General features: G+C 39.3%; 2 non-coding genes across 2 annotated transcripts; both read right to left on the reverse strand.

Annotated features, from left to right (window-relative positions):
• Positions 1–5,243: 5,243 nt before the first annotated feature.
• LOC112534318 lies at positions 5,244–5,350 on the reverse strand. The gene has a single exon (XR_003078614.1). It is a non-coding gene; the product is annotated as a small nucleolar RNA R71 (small nucleolar RNA).
• An 8,695-nt stretch (positions 5,351–14,045) lies between these two features.
• Positions 14,046–14,152, reverse strand: LOC112534327. The gene has a single exon (XR_003078623.1). It is a non-coding gene; the product is annotated as a small nucleolar RNA R71 (small nucleolar RNA).
• Between the last annotated feature and the right edge of the window lie 203 nt (positions 14,153–14,355).

Below are 14,355 nucleotides of genomic sequence, written 5' to 3' on the forward strand. Positions count from 1 at the left end.
ACAACCACGTCTAAGAGAGGTCATGGACACCAAAGAAAGGATGTTACACTTGTAATACCCAAGAGGGGGAGAGGACACTTAAGGAAGTATAATAATTAAATTTGAATTTAGTAATCATTATAGTTTGCTTGTTATTAGTTCGGAATTAGCTAATTATTTTTTCAGTTGATAGTAATTATTTTTAATTTAGAGATTTTCTTAGTTTTAAATTTTTGTTTTGTTTGAATTATTAATAAAATTATATATTTAGTTTAAATTGTCAATTTCTTTAACTTTTAGTTATTGAAGTATTTTTATTTTTTATTTTTCGTTCAATTTTATGTTTTTAACTAATTATTTTGCCCACAGACTGTATTAAAATTAATTACAAGTGTTCAAAAAAGTTTTTGAAAAAAATTATTTTCTTGCCAGCCAAGTTGCATAGTGTCATCATCGCACGGGCCCATAGCACTAAGGAGCATAGTAATCACACGGGCTCATAGCAGCGACAATGCACGAATCCATAGGCTAGTAGCAAGATGCCAACCGCGGGGCGTGCAACAGTCTACGAGCGAGGTAGATGTAGCAATTAGGCGTAGGGCACGAGGAGGATGATTTTTCGACAATTTTTGGTAATTTTTTATTTAAATTTTAATTACTTAAAGACAAATAAAATTAGAGGAATTAATTAGAGAAAAAAAAAGACACTAACTAAAATAAAACATTATTCTAAAAACCCTAACCCCCCTCCCTATATAACCATCTGATGTGTGCTACTCGTGTTAGCTACAATCTAAGGCAGTGTACCTATCGATGCAGTCTAGCACTAATGGCGAGTATCAAGGTCGTATTCCTCGGGAAAGCGAAAGCCTAGAGTTACTCCTTTGTTCTTTGTTATATTAACCTAAAATGGATGATGAATAAATTCTAAACTAACTATAACTACAAGCTAAGTTCTAAGGGAGATGCAGGAGTAATTGATAAGTGAAATAATCAAGACAAGAAGACAAACCCAAAGAGAATCTAAACTAGTTGGCAATCAAACAAAAGATAAAGGATCGGTGAGTCTAATTATGCTACCCGTGGATTTAATTCTTAATCAATTCGGTTTCTCTCTCGAGATAACCGAATTCCTAAACCTAATAACCTAAAGTTGGAATCTCTTCCTAACGATTGATTCTTAAATTAGCATTAAGCTTTAATCCGCCTCTATTAAGCTTTGTTAATTCTTAATTCGGCTAGTTAATTATCCTTATCTCTAAGCGATTATTAACCAGTTCTTGTTATTCAAAGTTCCAATTGCCAAACGGATTTCTCAATCTCATAAAGCAATCTAAACATCATAATTCACAACGTCTCATGAATAATGCATAATCTTATTAACACTGAAAACAAGAAGAATACAAAACCAACTCAAACAATCCAACAATATAATATCAAACCAACATAGCAAAGAAATCCCAATGGATTTAATCAATTTAGCTAAACATGTTCATGTTTAAAACAATCTAGGAAATCAATTACAATGAAAGAATAATGAAAATAAAACATGTACACCCTTTTCTCTCGAATTGGATGAACAGCTCCAAATCTAGATCTACACTTTGATTAATCTCCCAAACTGCCTCTTGAATTGCTCCACTACTGTTTTGCACTCGGAATCTTACGATTCCGGGATTCTTACTCACTGCAACTCTCTCTCGCATTCAGTATTGTGAAGAAACCGAACCAGCCACTAGGGCTCAATGTCACTCTTTTTTCCCTCTCTCTCTTAAGAAAAACTCATTTTTTCTTATATATTTAACTCAGCACGACCGTGTTCAAGGCCGTGCTGGTCAGCACGGCCAAAGTCCAGGCCGTGTTGAAACTGTGGATCTCACCAAGTAGGGTTTCACCACGGCCGTGTTTCTCCCCGTGTTGTCCACCACGGGCCGTGTTTCTCCCTGTGTTGGCCACCACGGGCTGTGCTAAAGGCCGTGGTGGCTACGGAAACCGTGCCCAAAGTGCCAATTTCAAGAATCAAAGCCAATGGTTGAGCACGGCCAGAGTCCAGGCCGTGCTCAATGTATGCATTGCGGGCTCTTGTCCGGTCTTGATGAATTCTTGTCCGTTTCCGCACGTATTGATCTATAATTGCTTAAACAACGATGATGGTCCTATAAATGTTCCTGAAATGCAAAAGAACACAAAACACGGGTGATCTGGGAATAAAAGCACAATAATTGCTAAGAACATATGCAATAATATGCAAGCAAATATGTGTAAAACTATGCTTATCACCATCTCTTTCTCTTTATTTCTCTCTATTAACAACACCTCAAGCTTTCTCTCTCCTCATCACTTTTTCTCTCTCTAGAAACACCCAACTATTTCTTTTATATTTTTGAAGCTTTACACTTTCAATCTTCCCTACACCCATTCTATGACTTAAAATGGCACCAAGAACGGGAAAGAAAGGGGGAAGGCTGTTGCCTCATTAAATTAAGAAGAAATCAGCATGATGCATATGTATGGAGCTTCTTTTGATATCAAAACCCATAAAGAAGGTAATAGATTTTTGAGTCTAGCTTGTGAGGAGCAAATAACATGTAAATTTCTTAGATGTTCCTTATCTAACGAAATTAGGAATTTTGAGAGGATATAATTCTTTTGGATTAGGTTAGGTTGGAAATATTTTGCTTTTAAAGTTCTTCCTTCTTATAATGAGTTGAACTTAGAATTCTTTACTACTTTGCAATATCCCTCGGGGTAGTCAATATCTGAAGTTTCTCATGTAGCTAGATCTGCAAAAAGAGATAGAAAAACAGAAAATATAGAAAAGTATAAAAAGAAAATAAGCCAAGTTGAGAACCCAAAAGGGCAGCATAGGCAAAAAGTTTAGAAACCTGAAAGGGTGGCTTAGGCAAAAGTTAAGACCAAAGCTTGCTAAGTTGAAAACTCAAAAAAGGAGGCTTAGACAAAAATTAAGGCAAAAAAATAATAAATAGTAAAAGAGAAGAGATATTGGCTGCATACTTGTAAGAGAACGAGGCTGCCACAAAATCCTTGATGGGTTTTGTACATGTCTAACCCAATAATCATTTCAACTAAGATAACTGGAATTAGATCTGCTTCATTCTCTACCTGATCAATAATGCCAAAAATTCTAATATCTCCTATTCTTTGAGGAGAAATCAATAGAAATTAGGAATAAAGATTGATGTGCATTGTTTTACACATGTTTCTATGCCCAATTACTTATGTTTTTTAGCATATTTATCTTGTTTTATGCCAGAATCACCTGTGTTTTAATTCCTATCATATTTCAGGTGATCATTGATAAACATTATCAGTGTTTAAGGGTGATATGTGCGAAAACAGACTGGAATTCATCAAAATTGGACAAAGGCTCACATTTCAAGGTTGAGCACGGCCTAGGTTAAGGCAGTGCTAAACCATTAGACTTTGATCTTCAAATTTGGCTTTTTGGCACGATTTTCGAGGCCACCATGGCCTGCGGTGGCTCAACATCAGCGAGGGCACGGTTAAGAAGAGAGGGGTTGATTTTGGACTCGGAGGCTCAGCACGGGCCGGTTAGGTTTTTTTTCGCTTTCTCGCTTTCTTGGGAGGGTTCCGCATTCCTAACCTTGGAACTCATATATGCACGCGAGCCATCTCTTTCCAGACTTCGACGCTTGAATTTAGGAGACCATTTCACGCATTGAAGGACATATTTTAGTGGTTCAAGCATCACATTGAAGATCAAGAGTGGATTTTGAGGCATCCAAGAGGAAATTCGAGGTTCATTATTCAGACTTGAAGATTGAAGACTGTTCATCTAATTTGATGAAGAAGGGTGTACATGTTTCCAATTTTCTCTTCTGTATATGTTCTTTATTTTATTTTATTCATTAGCATGAGTAGCTAGAGCTGTTAAACCCATTGGGGTTCCTTCATTTGTTAGATTGTACTTCATGTTTATGAGATTTTATGAATTGTGTTCTTTAGATTGCTTTCTGTAATTAAGAAATTCATTAAGTAATTAGAATTTTGAATAGCAAGAACTGGTAAAAAATCACTTAGAGATAAGGGTAATTAACTAGCCAGATTAAGAATTAACAACTTTTAATAGCAGTAGATTAATCTTAAGGCTACCTAAAATCAATCGTTAGAAAGAGATCCCATTGTTTAGGTTCTTAGGGTTAGCAATTCGGTGTTCTCGAGAGGGAACTCGAATTCAGTTTAGAATCTGCTCATGCGTAATCATAATTGGTAATCAATCTAATTTCTACCTTTGTTAAAATCCAGCTAGCTTAGGTCCCTTTTGGGTTTGCTTTCTTTCCTTGATTGTTTCATTAAACCTTTGTAGATTGCTTGGCATTTACTTAATCATTTAGCTTGCACCTAGTCATAGATTAGTAACTTCTTTACTATCAGTTTAAGGTTAGATAACATAAGATGTTGGAGTAGTTCTAGGCTCACCCTTTCCCGAGAATACGACCTTGATACTCGTCATTAGTGCTAGTCTGCATCGATAGGTTCACTACCTTAGATTGTAGCTGCATCATTAGCTCATGAAGTTTTTGGCGCTGTTACCAGGGAACTCTTTGTGTGAACTAGAGTGAATTTGTATTTGTGTTACTCTAGCCATTTTGTTTTTCTGTCTTTTGATTCTTTTTATTCCTTATTCTTTTATTCATTTTTATGTTCTTTGGTTGTTGCCTCTTAATTTAAGGTAGTTTATGACTAGAAGCTCTAATCCTACTCTTGTAGACCCTCTTGCTAAACTAGAGTGATCCCTCCGTCTTTTGAGGAAGTGCTTGCAAGAAGAAGAGGAGGCGTGGATAGAGATTGAAGCCCTTATAAATAAACCAGCAGAGATAGGAGACAACAATAACAACCAGGCTACGGATGAAAACGAGACAATCTACGAGTTTGCTAGACCTTCTCTTAAGGGGACACAGACGAGTATATTGTGACCACCTGTAGGAGCCAATAACTTCGAGATAAAGTCGAACGTGATACAAATGGTCCAAAATAGTGTACAATTTGGGGGACTGCTGAGCGAGGACCCAAACGCTCACATAGCTAATTTTTTGGAGATCTGTGACACCTTCAAGATAAATGGAACAACTAATGATGCCATTTGGTTGAGGCTGTTTCCATTTTGTTTGAGGGACCGAGCAAAGACATGGTTGTAGGCATTCCCAGCCAACACTATTACGACATGGAGTTCTTTGGCTGAGAAGTTCTTATATAAGTACTTTCCTCCTGCTAAAACTGCTAGATTGAGAAATGACATATCTTTTTTTGTGCAGTTCGATGACGAGAGGATGTATGATGCCTGGGAGAGGTACAAGGACTTGCTTCGATGTTGCCTGCACCACGGATTACCAGTATGGATGCAGGTTCAGACTTTCTATAGCGGTTTGAGCCTTACTACTAGGCAGATGGTAGATGCTGCAGCAAGTGAGGCCCTAAACAGTAAGACACCGAAGCAGATGCAAAATCTAATAGAGGATATGGCCATGAACAACTACCAGTGGCAATCCTCTAGGAGTCGGCCAGTTAAGTAGAGAGTGGTCAACTAGTTAGATTTTACAGCAGCCTTGGCAGCTCAGGTGGAGCTCTTGGCCAAGAAAATAGACCAGCTACAGATGCCGATTCATACAGCACAAATTAGCTGCGAGTTTTGTGGTGGCTCGCACTACAGTGCAAATTGAAATGCGGGCGGTATGTTTGCTTCACCTTCCATTTCTTCTCCTTTTCCATCTTCTATTGTTTCTGCTAACCTTGAACAGGTAGACTATTTGGGTAATGCACCTAGATAGCAGAACAATCCCTACAGCAACACATACAATCTAGGTTGGTGCAATCATCCTAACTTCGGTTGGAGGAACAATAACGCCTAGGTACCACCAGGTTTTTAGAGATTGCATCAACAACAGCCCAAGTAGCAGGTTGGTCCATCCCAACTACCTCCACCTCAGGAGAAGAAACCTAGTCTTGAGGAGTGTGGTGATGAAGTTTGTGTCCTCTACTGACAATAAGTTCCAGCAGACGGATAGTGCACTTAGGAATTAGCAAGCCTCCATTTAGAATTTGGAGAACTAGATAGGCCAAATTTCTAAGATGTTGGCTGAGAAGCAGAAAGGAACGCTCACCAGCACTATAGAGTCTAACTTGAGGGAGCACTGCAAGGCTATCACCTTGAGATCAGGTAAGCAGTTATCTAGTTCCTTACTTGTGGCTAATGATGATGATGTTGTTGTGAAGAATGAGCCTGCCAGGAAAGAATCAGAGTCTGTGAGAGCTAAGGACAAGAAGAAGAGTCCTGTAAGGGAGTACCAGCCACCTATCCCATACCCTGCTCGACTGAAGCAGGAAAAGGTTGACTAACAGTTTGGTAAGTTTCTAGACCTTTTTAAACAACTGTGCATTAACCTTCCTTTTTTTGAGGCTATTTCGCAGATGTCAAAGTATGCGAAATTCTTGAAGGAGATATTGAGCAACAAGAAGAAGTTAGAGGACTTGGGATTGGTGACCCTGAACGAGGAGTGCTCCTCTATTCTGCAAAACAAGCTACCTGTTAAGAGGCGTGATCCAGGGAGTTTCACTGTACCCTGTATTATTGGTGAATTACCTATTAGTGGTGCTTTAGCTGACTTAGGAGCTAGTATTAACTTGATGCCTACTAGCTTGTTCGATAGACTTGGTTTGAGTGAGACTAAACCCACTAGGATGAACATTCAGTTAGCAGATAGGACTATTAAGATTCCTAAGGTTATAGTTAAGGATGTACTTATTAAGGTAGACAAGTTTATATTTCCTGTTGATTTCTGTGTCATGGATATGAAGGGTGAGTGTATTGTGTCACTGATCTTAGGTAGGCCTTTCCTTGCTACATTTAGGGCTGTTATAGATGTTTGTGATGGGAAGCTCCAACTTAGGGTAGATGATGAAACTATCACCTTTGACTTAGCGACTTCCATGAGACATTCTTTAGACCATGATGATGCTGTATTTTCTGTGGATGTCTTGGATGATGTTGTTGAGTCTCATATGTAGGAGATTTTACTTGATGATCCTTTACAGGTTGCATTGCAGGGAGATGAGAATGAGTTGTCCAACGAGCAAGTGCTGGAGCAACTCACTTGTTTGCTGGCAAGTGAGCCCAACCGTTCTACCGACCCATTTATTTCTCTTAATATGCCAGAGGTGCAGAAGGTGAGACCTTCTATTGAGGACCCCCCAGTCCTAGAGTAGAATTGCCCAAGCACCTGAGTTATGCCTACTTGGATGAGGCAGAGAGGCTGCCAGTTTTGTTGCAGCAGACTTGACTCTTGAGGAGAGGGAGATGACTTTATCCTCTCTCAGGAAGTACCCTACGACCTTTGGATATAAGATTGCTGACATTCCTGGAATAAACCCCAGTTTTTGTTCACACAAGATCCTAATGGAGGATAGTTTCAAGCTAGTGGTGCAGCCATAGAGACGACTTAACCCGAATATGAAGGAGGTGGTGAAAAAAGAGGTAATTAAACTTCTTAATTTAGGTTTGATTTATCTCATATATGATAGCTCTTGGGTGAGTCTTGTGCAAGTTATGCCAAAGAAAGGAGAGATGATTGTATGACTAGGACGGTAACCGGCTTTGGGGTTTGCATCGATTATAGGAGGCTCAATGATGCAACCCGGAAGGACCACTTTCCCCTTCCATTCATTGATCAGATGCTTGGGCGTCTAGCGAGCCATATGTTTTATTGTTTTCTTGATGGCTTTTTAGGTTATTTCCACATATGAATTACACTTGAGGACCAAGAGAAGACAACCTCTACTTACCCCTATGGGACGTTCACATACAGGAGGAGGCCATTTGGTTATGCAATGCATCTGCTACTTTTCAGAGGTGTATGATGGCGATCTTCCACGATATGATTGAGGAGTCTATGGAGGTTTTCATGGACGACTTCTTAGTGTTTGGTAACTCTTTCTCCCATTGTTTGTCTAATTTAGAGCGTATGCTTGCACGTTATATTGAGGCAAACTTGGTTCTTAATTGGGAAAAATGCCATTTTATGGTGAGAGAAGGTATTGTGTTAGGGCATAATATTTCGCATGCGAGGATGGAGGTAGATAGAGCTAAGGCAGAGACCATATCTAAGTTGCCACCCCATAGTTCTGTGAAGGCTGTTAGGAGCTTTCTTGAGTATGCTGGCTTTTATAAGAGATTCATTAGGGATTTCTCTAAGATAGCTAGGGCTCTTACTCAATTGCTTGTTAAGGATGTGCCTTTTATGTTTGATGCTGATTGCCTATAGGCCTTTGAGTTATTGAAAAAGCTACTAACAACAGCTCCTATCATGGTTTCACCTGATTGGGGGCTACCCTTTGAACTTATGTGTGATGCTAGTGATTTTTTAGTTGCAGCTGTTCTTGGACAGTAGTTTGAGAAGAAGTTCCAGCCTATCTATTATGCTAGCAAGATGTTGACGGATGCGTAGGAGCATTATACCACCATTGATAAGGAGTTGTTAGCTGTGGTTTATGCCTTCGACAAGTTCCGCTTATACTTTATGCTACCAAAGACCATTGTCTATACGGACCTTTCGGCATTAAGGTACTTGTTCGAAAAGCATGATGCTAAACCGAGACTGATGGATTCTACTCTTGTAGGAGTTTGATATAGAGATTAAGGATAAAAAGGGCGCTGAAAACTTGGCAGCGAATCACTTATTAAGATTGGAGAACCCGAGTTTGGCGGCACTTGATGAGAGAGCCATTGATGATAGTTTCTCTTATGAGCATTTATGTTCATTGCAAGTATACACTGATTTTCCTTAGTTTTCTGATTATGCGAATTATTTGGTTGCAAAGGTCCTACCAAAGGGTATGACATATCAGCAAAAGAAGAAATTTTTTGTTGACTTAAAATACTACATTTGGGAAGACCCCTTTCTGTTTCGTGTTTATGCAGATAGAGTGATTAAGCAATGTGTATATGGTAAGGAAACTCTCCAAATCCTTAAGCATTGCCATGAGGGACTAACTAGAGGCCATCAGGCGGCCAATGATACCGCTAGGAAGGTGCTAGATGTAGGATTCTACGAGCCTACGATCTTTCAAGATGCAAGAGCCTTTGTCCAAGTTTGTGATGCATGTCAGCGGTCAGGTAACATCTGTTCCCGAGATGAGATGCCCTAGACTAGTATACAGGTTGTTGAGATTTTTGATGTTTGGGGCATAAACTTCATAGGACCCTTTCCTTCTTCTTATGGAAATAAGTACATACTTGTGGTTGTTGAGTACTTTTCTAAGTGGCCAGAGGCACAAGCTTTTCCCGTTGATGATGCTAGGGTTGTTGCTAGGTTCCTTAAGAAATTACTTACTAGGTTTGGTACACCTAAAGGTTTGATTAGTGATAGGGGAATCCATTTCCGTAATACCCAATTAGAGAAAGTACTTAAACGCTATGGGGTCACACATCGGTTCTCTGCACCCTATCATCCATAAACTAACGGGTAAGTAGAGGTAACTAATAGGGGTTTGAAATGCATTCTAAAGAAAAGCATAGGTACTAGTAGGAAGGATTGGGCTGCCAAGTTAGATGATGCATTGTGGGCTTTTAGAACAGCCTATAGGACTTCTATTAGTTTTACACCATATAGGCTAGTTTATGGTAAGACATGTCATTTGCCTATTGAATTGGAACATAGAGCCCTTTGGGCTTTGAAATCATGCAACTTTAGTGTTGATTCTACAGGTAAAGAAAGACAATGGCAGCTGAATGAGTTAGAGGAATGGCGTCAGCAAGCTTATGACAACTCCCTAATTTACAAGGCTATGATGGAGAAGTGGCATGATCAACGACTGAGAGGCTCGAAAGAGTTTAAAGTTGGAGACAGGGTTCTTTTATATAACTCACGTCTTCATTTGTTTCCAGGTAAGCTGAAGAGCCAATGGTCAGGACCGTTCGTAGTCAAGCAAGTCTTTCCATATTGCACAGTGGAGCTGCATCATCCAGAGAAGGGAGACTTCAAGGTTAATGGGCATTGGTTGAAGCATTATTATGAGAACTTGTTAGAAGTTGAGGAGCAAGTGAACATGGTGCTTTTCTAGCAAAAGTAGTCCGGTGTTGAGTCCAGCTAAAAGACTCAACCAAAAAGAAGCACTTTTGGGAGGCATTCCCATATTTAGTTTTACATTTTTATTAGTTACTTGCATGTTTGGTTGTAGTTAGAGCACTTGCTTAATTATTGAACTTAATTATTTAAGTTGAAGTTTTTAATACCTTAAGTTGGATTTTTGGTTATTGGTGAAAATTAGCTTCACTTTTTGATACATTTTTACTTGACTTATAGACTGAATGTGTATGTATGTCTATTAAATACAGGTAGGAAGTTGAATAGTTTGAATTATCGAACTCAGAGGTTGGAGGCCGGAGTCAAGATTTGTCTTTGGCCGGGTCAAGACCGGCCGAGTCAAGCTTTGAAGAAGGACATAGAAAGGCTCGAAAATGGCTTATTCATCAGTACGGCCGGAGTCCAACCCGTGCTAAAAATGCAAATAAATGTTCTTTGAGGTTCAGCATGGCCTGAGTCAAGGCCGTGCTGATTAGCACAGCCTTGATCACGGTCGTGCTCACCTATATATATGCTCCATTTTCCAACTTTTGAACTTTTTCGCTCACTAAATTCTAAGGTGTTCTTCTTTATTTTCTCTCATTTTCTTATCTTTCATGGCCAGCTCAAGTAAGTTTCTTCAACTGTTGCAATTTAATTTGGTCAAGTTTAAGTTGTTTATGCATTTTTAATTTAGGACATTTTGATGATGATCAAGTATTTTTAATTCTTTTTCCCCTTCTCCATTTATTTTCTATTCTTATATGCGTCAATTCTTAATAAAACCAAATTGCTGTTCATTTATTCTTTGCATTATTTCCTTTTATTTGTTAATGTTTTGTTCATTATTCATTACTTCTCTTGGTTTATTTTTTTAATTCACGTTGTTCGAGTTTAATCTAGATCATAATTGTATAGTATGCTCATAAATTTGCTCAGCTTAGTTGCTGCATTTATGTAATTGTGATAATGTACATGCTAAGTGTGGGGTTCAGAATTTGTAAAATTAATTTATGATAGTTTATGTTGATCAATTCATGGCATAAATTCTCTTTACTTGGTAATTGATTCATGTGCCTATTTTGTATGATCTAGCTATTACCAAATTTCTCTTTTGTGCTAGAATGCCATTGGGCATTAGTTTTTATGCAGGAATTTGAGGCTTTGGGCTTAGTGTCAAGCCTAAAGTTTTATGTTAATTAATTTCTAGTCGTTATGCTGCTGAATTTTCAGTGGAATTTTTTTGACTTGATTACTTGGTCGATTACTAATGATTGATTGTATTAGGTAATATAAGGAAACGAGAACAAGATCATCGCCAGCAACCGCAATGCTCCGCTACTAGCAAGTGCTCGCGTAGCGATGGACCCTCTTCTTCTGCTTCACTTTCACCTAGGCAACCACCAGCACCAGCAGCCCCACCACAACAGCAGCCAGTCCGAGCAAGAAGAGTAGCAGCTGCACATCCACCCGCACTTACTCGACATTGCCTATGGATATTCCAAAATGTTGATCATAAGAGCCGCTTCCAAGTCATGCAATGGAAGCAAGTAATGGTCGAGCGGTGCATTGATTTTGTATTCTTGGAGAGAGTTGCATTAGCTCAGGATGTTCATGCACTATTTGACATATTGCCCTACGCACACTTCTTCGACATCATTGAGCCTACCTACCGTGAGCTAACCTTTGAGTTTCGAAGCACCTTATTCCTACAGCAGCGGATCACAAACTGGCATCAGCCTGATGCAGTTTACCTTAGACATGGAGGAAGGGAGTTCTCGATGTCAGTTCCGCAGTTTGGGATGCATTTGGTTTTATGGACTGAGTAGGAAATCTCAGGTGAGGAATATCAGGGATGCATATACATTCACCCCATCTCTTACGACGCCTTATATAGATGATTCTATGCATGTTTATTGACCGTTTATCAATCTTTTATTCGTGTATTTGAGTCATATTTATTCCTGTTTGATCGCACTTTGGTATGTTTATGAGTATTTCAGATTTCGGACTCCTTGATGAGAAATTGATTGATTTCCGATTAGAAACCAAGCTATTTGGATGATTTACGCATATTAGATGTTTGTCAGATTCGATTCCTTGTTGGTATGCATTTGGGCCTTTTATCCGAAGACGTTGACCTGGCCCTATGTTACTTGCAGACGTAGGCTGTGCCTCCCATGAAAATTTTAGAGATTGGCTTTTTTTGGATGTTGGTGCCCGTTGCACGGGTTGTTGCATGGGCTATGGCACTTCTGCCCATAAGTAGGCTTACGCAAAACGAGATAGGTTTTCACTTCTCTACGTGCGCGACCCCCCTACTTCTACACCTTTATTCTTGACATTTTGGGAGACCAATATCATTTCAAAGGATTGATTTAGGAGATTCAAGCAAAGATTGAAGGTTCTAGACGATTGATCGAGACATCCGAGATCCATACTTGAGGCTGGTTTCAGAGTTAGTGCTTGCAACATTTCCACTCCAATTCGAGAGAAGAGGGGTTACATGTTCCATTTCCTTTTCTGTTGTTTATTTCCTTTTGTATTTTTTTCTTTCATTATGAGTAGCTAGGGCTACCGAACCCATTGGGGTTCACCTGTGTTAATGGATTGTGCTTAGCTATTAGATTTTTATTTGCCATTCTTGTAATCTCCTTGCTATTTAGTAATAAAGTTTGATTCAGTTAATTTGAGACGTTGAATTAATTGTCTTTTGGGTTATTTCTTGACAATGAGAAATGCTTGTTACAACTGGAATTTGAATAGTAAGAACTGGTAGTTAACACTTAGAGATAAAGTTAATTTACTCGCTGGATTAAGAAGTAACAACTTTAATAGTTCTAAATCATGCTGAATGCTAATCTGTAATAATCTGATAGGAAGAGATTCCATTAGGTTAGTGCAGGTTTAGGAACTCGGTGAGCTAGAGAGAGGAACCGAGTTCGATTCAGGATTTAGGCACGGGTAAGCAAGATTGGTAATTCATAAAATAAACCTTAGAATTCCATCACTTAGGTCCCCCTTGGGTTTATTTCTCTTATTACGGTTGTCTTTCGATTGTTAGTTGCTGTTCATTTATCTATTTGCATTCATAGTCATTAGTTAGTTAATTTAGACTTCTCACACCCTATTTCAGACTAGATAACATAGCAAACAATAGTAACTCTAGGTTCACCCAATCTCCAGGGATACAACCTTGATACTCACTAGTGCTAGGCCATATCGATAGGTTCACTGCCTTAGGTGTAGGTTGCATCAGTAGCCCATCAAGTTTTTGGCGCCGTTGCCGGGGATCCCGTAACGGTGAACTAGAATGAGTTGTTTTCATGTTACTTTAGTCATCATTTGTTTATTTATTTATTCTTTATTCTTTATTTTATTTCTTTTACTGATTGGTGGTTGTTTGGATTGTCGATTTTAGGTAGTTTATGACCAGGAGCTCTAACCCTGATCCCATAGAACTTTTATTTGACCCGGAGCGTTCTCTTAGATTATTGCAACGACGTTTGCAGGCAGTTGAGGACGAGGTCGGAGTTACAGTTTAGGTTCATAGAGCTAACGTGGTAAAGAACCACAACCCGCAGGCCGATGACGATCAGAGGACGATGTACGAGTTTGCTCGACCATCTTTGGATGGGACGAAAACTAGTATGGTCAGACCTCCTCTAGCAGCCAACAATTTTTGAGATAAAGGCCAATGTTATCCAGATGATCCAGTAGAGCGTGCAGTTCGGAGGATTGCCCAGCGAGGATCCCAATGCACATATCGCTAACTTTGTGGAGATTTGTGACACATTCAAAATAAAGGGAACAACCGATGACGCCATTCAGCTGAGATTGTTTTCATTTTCCTTGAGGGACAGAGCAAAGAGATGGTTGCAATCTCTTCCATAGCAGATGATTACTACTTGGAAGGCGTTGGCTGAAAAATTTCTCTATAAGTATTTTCCTTCCGCTAAAATTGCTAAACTTAAAAATGACATATCTTCTTTTGTGCAGTTTGATGATGAAAACATGTACGATGCATGGGAGAGATTTAAGGATCTTTTGAGATGCTTCCCATATCACGGATTGCCAGTGTGGATGCAGGTTCAGACCTTCTACAGTGGGTTGAACCTTACGACTAGGCAGATGATGGATCTTTGCGATGGGTGGAAGTAACGCTAAGCGATTAAGGCGCTGACGGGCTCGAGACTTGATAGTGGAAATGGCCATGAACAATTATCGGTGGCAATCCTCTGAGGCCGAGCCGGGGAGAGGTGGTCAACCAAGTGGA

This window comes from Ricinus communis, chromosome 4, assembly GCF_019578655.1.
Source record: "Ricinus communis isolate WT05 ecotype wild-type chromosome 4, ASM1957865v1, whole genome shotgun sequence".
Lineage (NCBI taxonomy): Eukaryota > Viridiplantae > Streptophyta > Magnoliopsida > Malpighiales > Euphorbiaceae > Ricinus > Ricinus communis.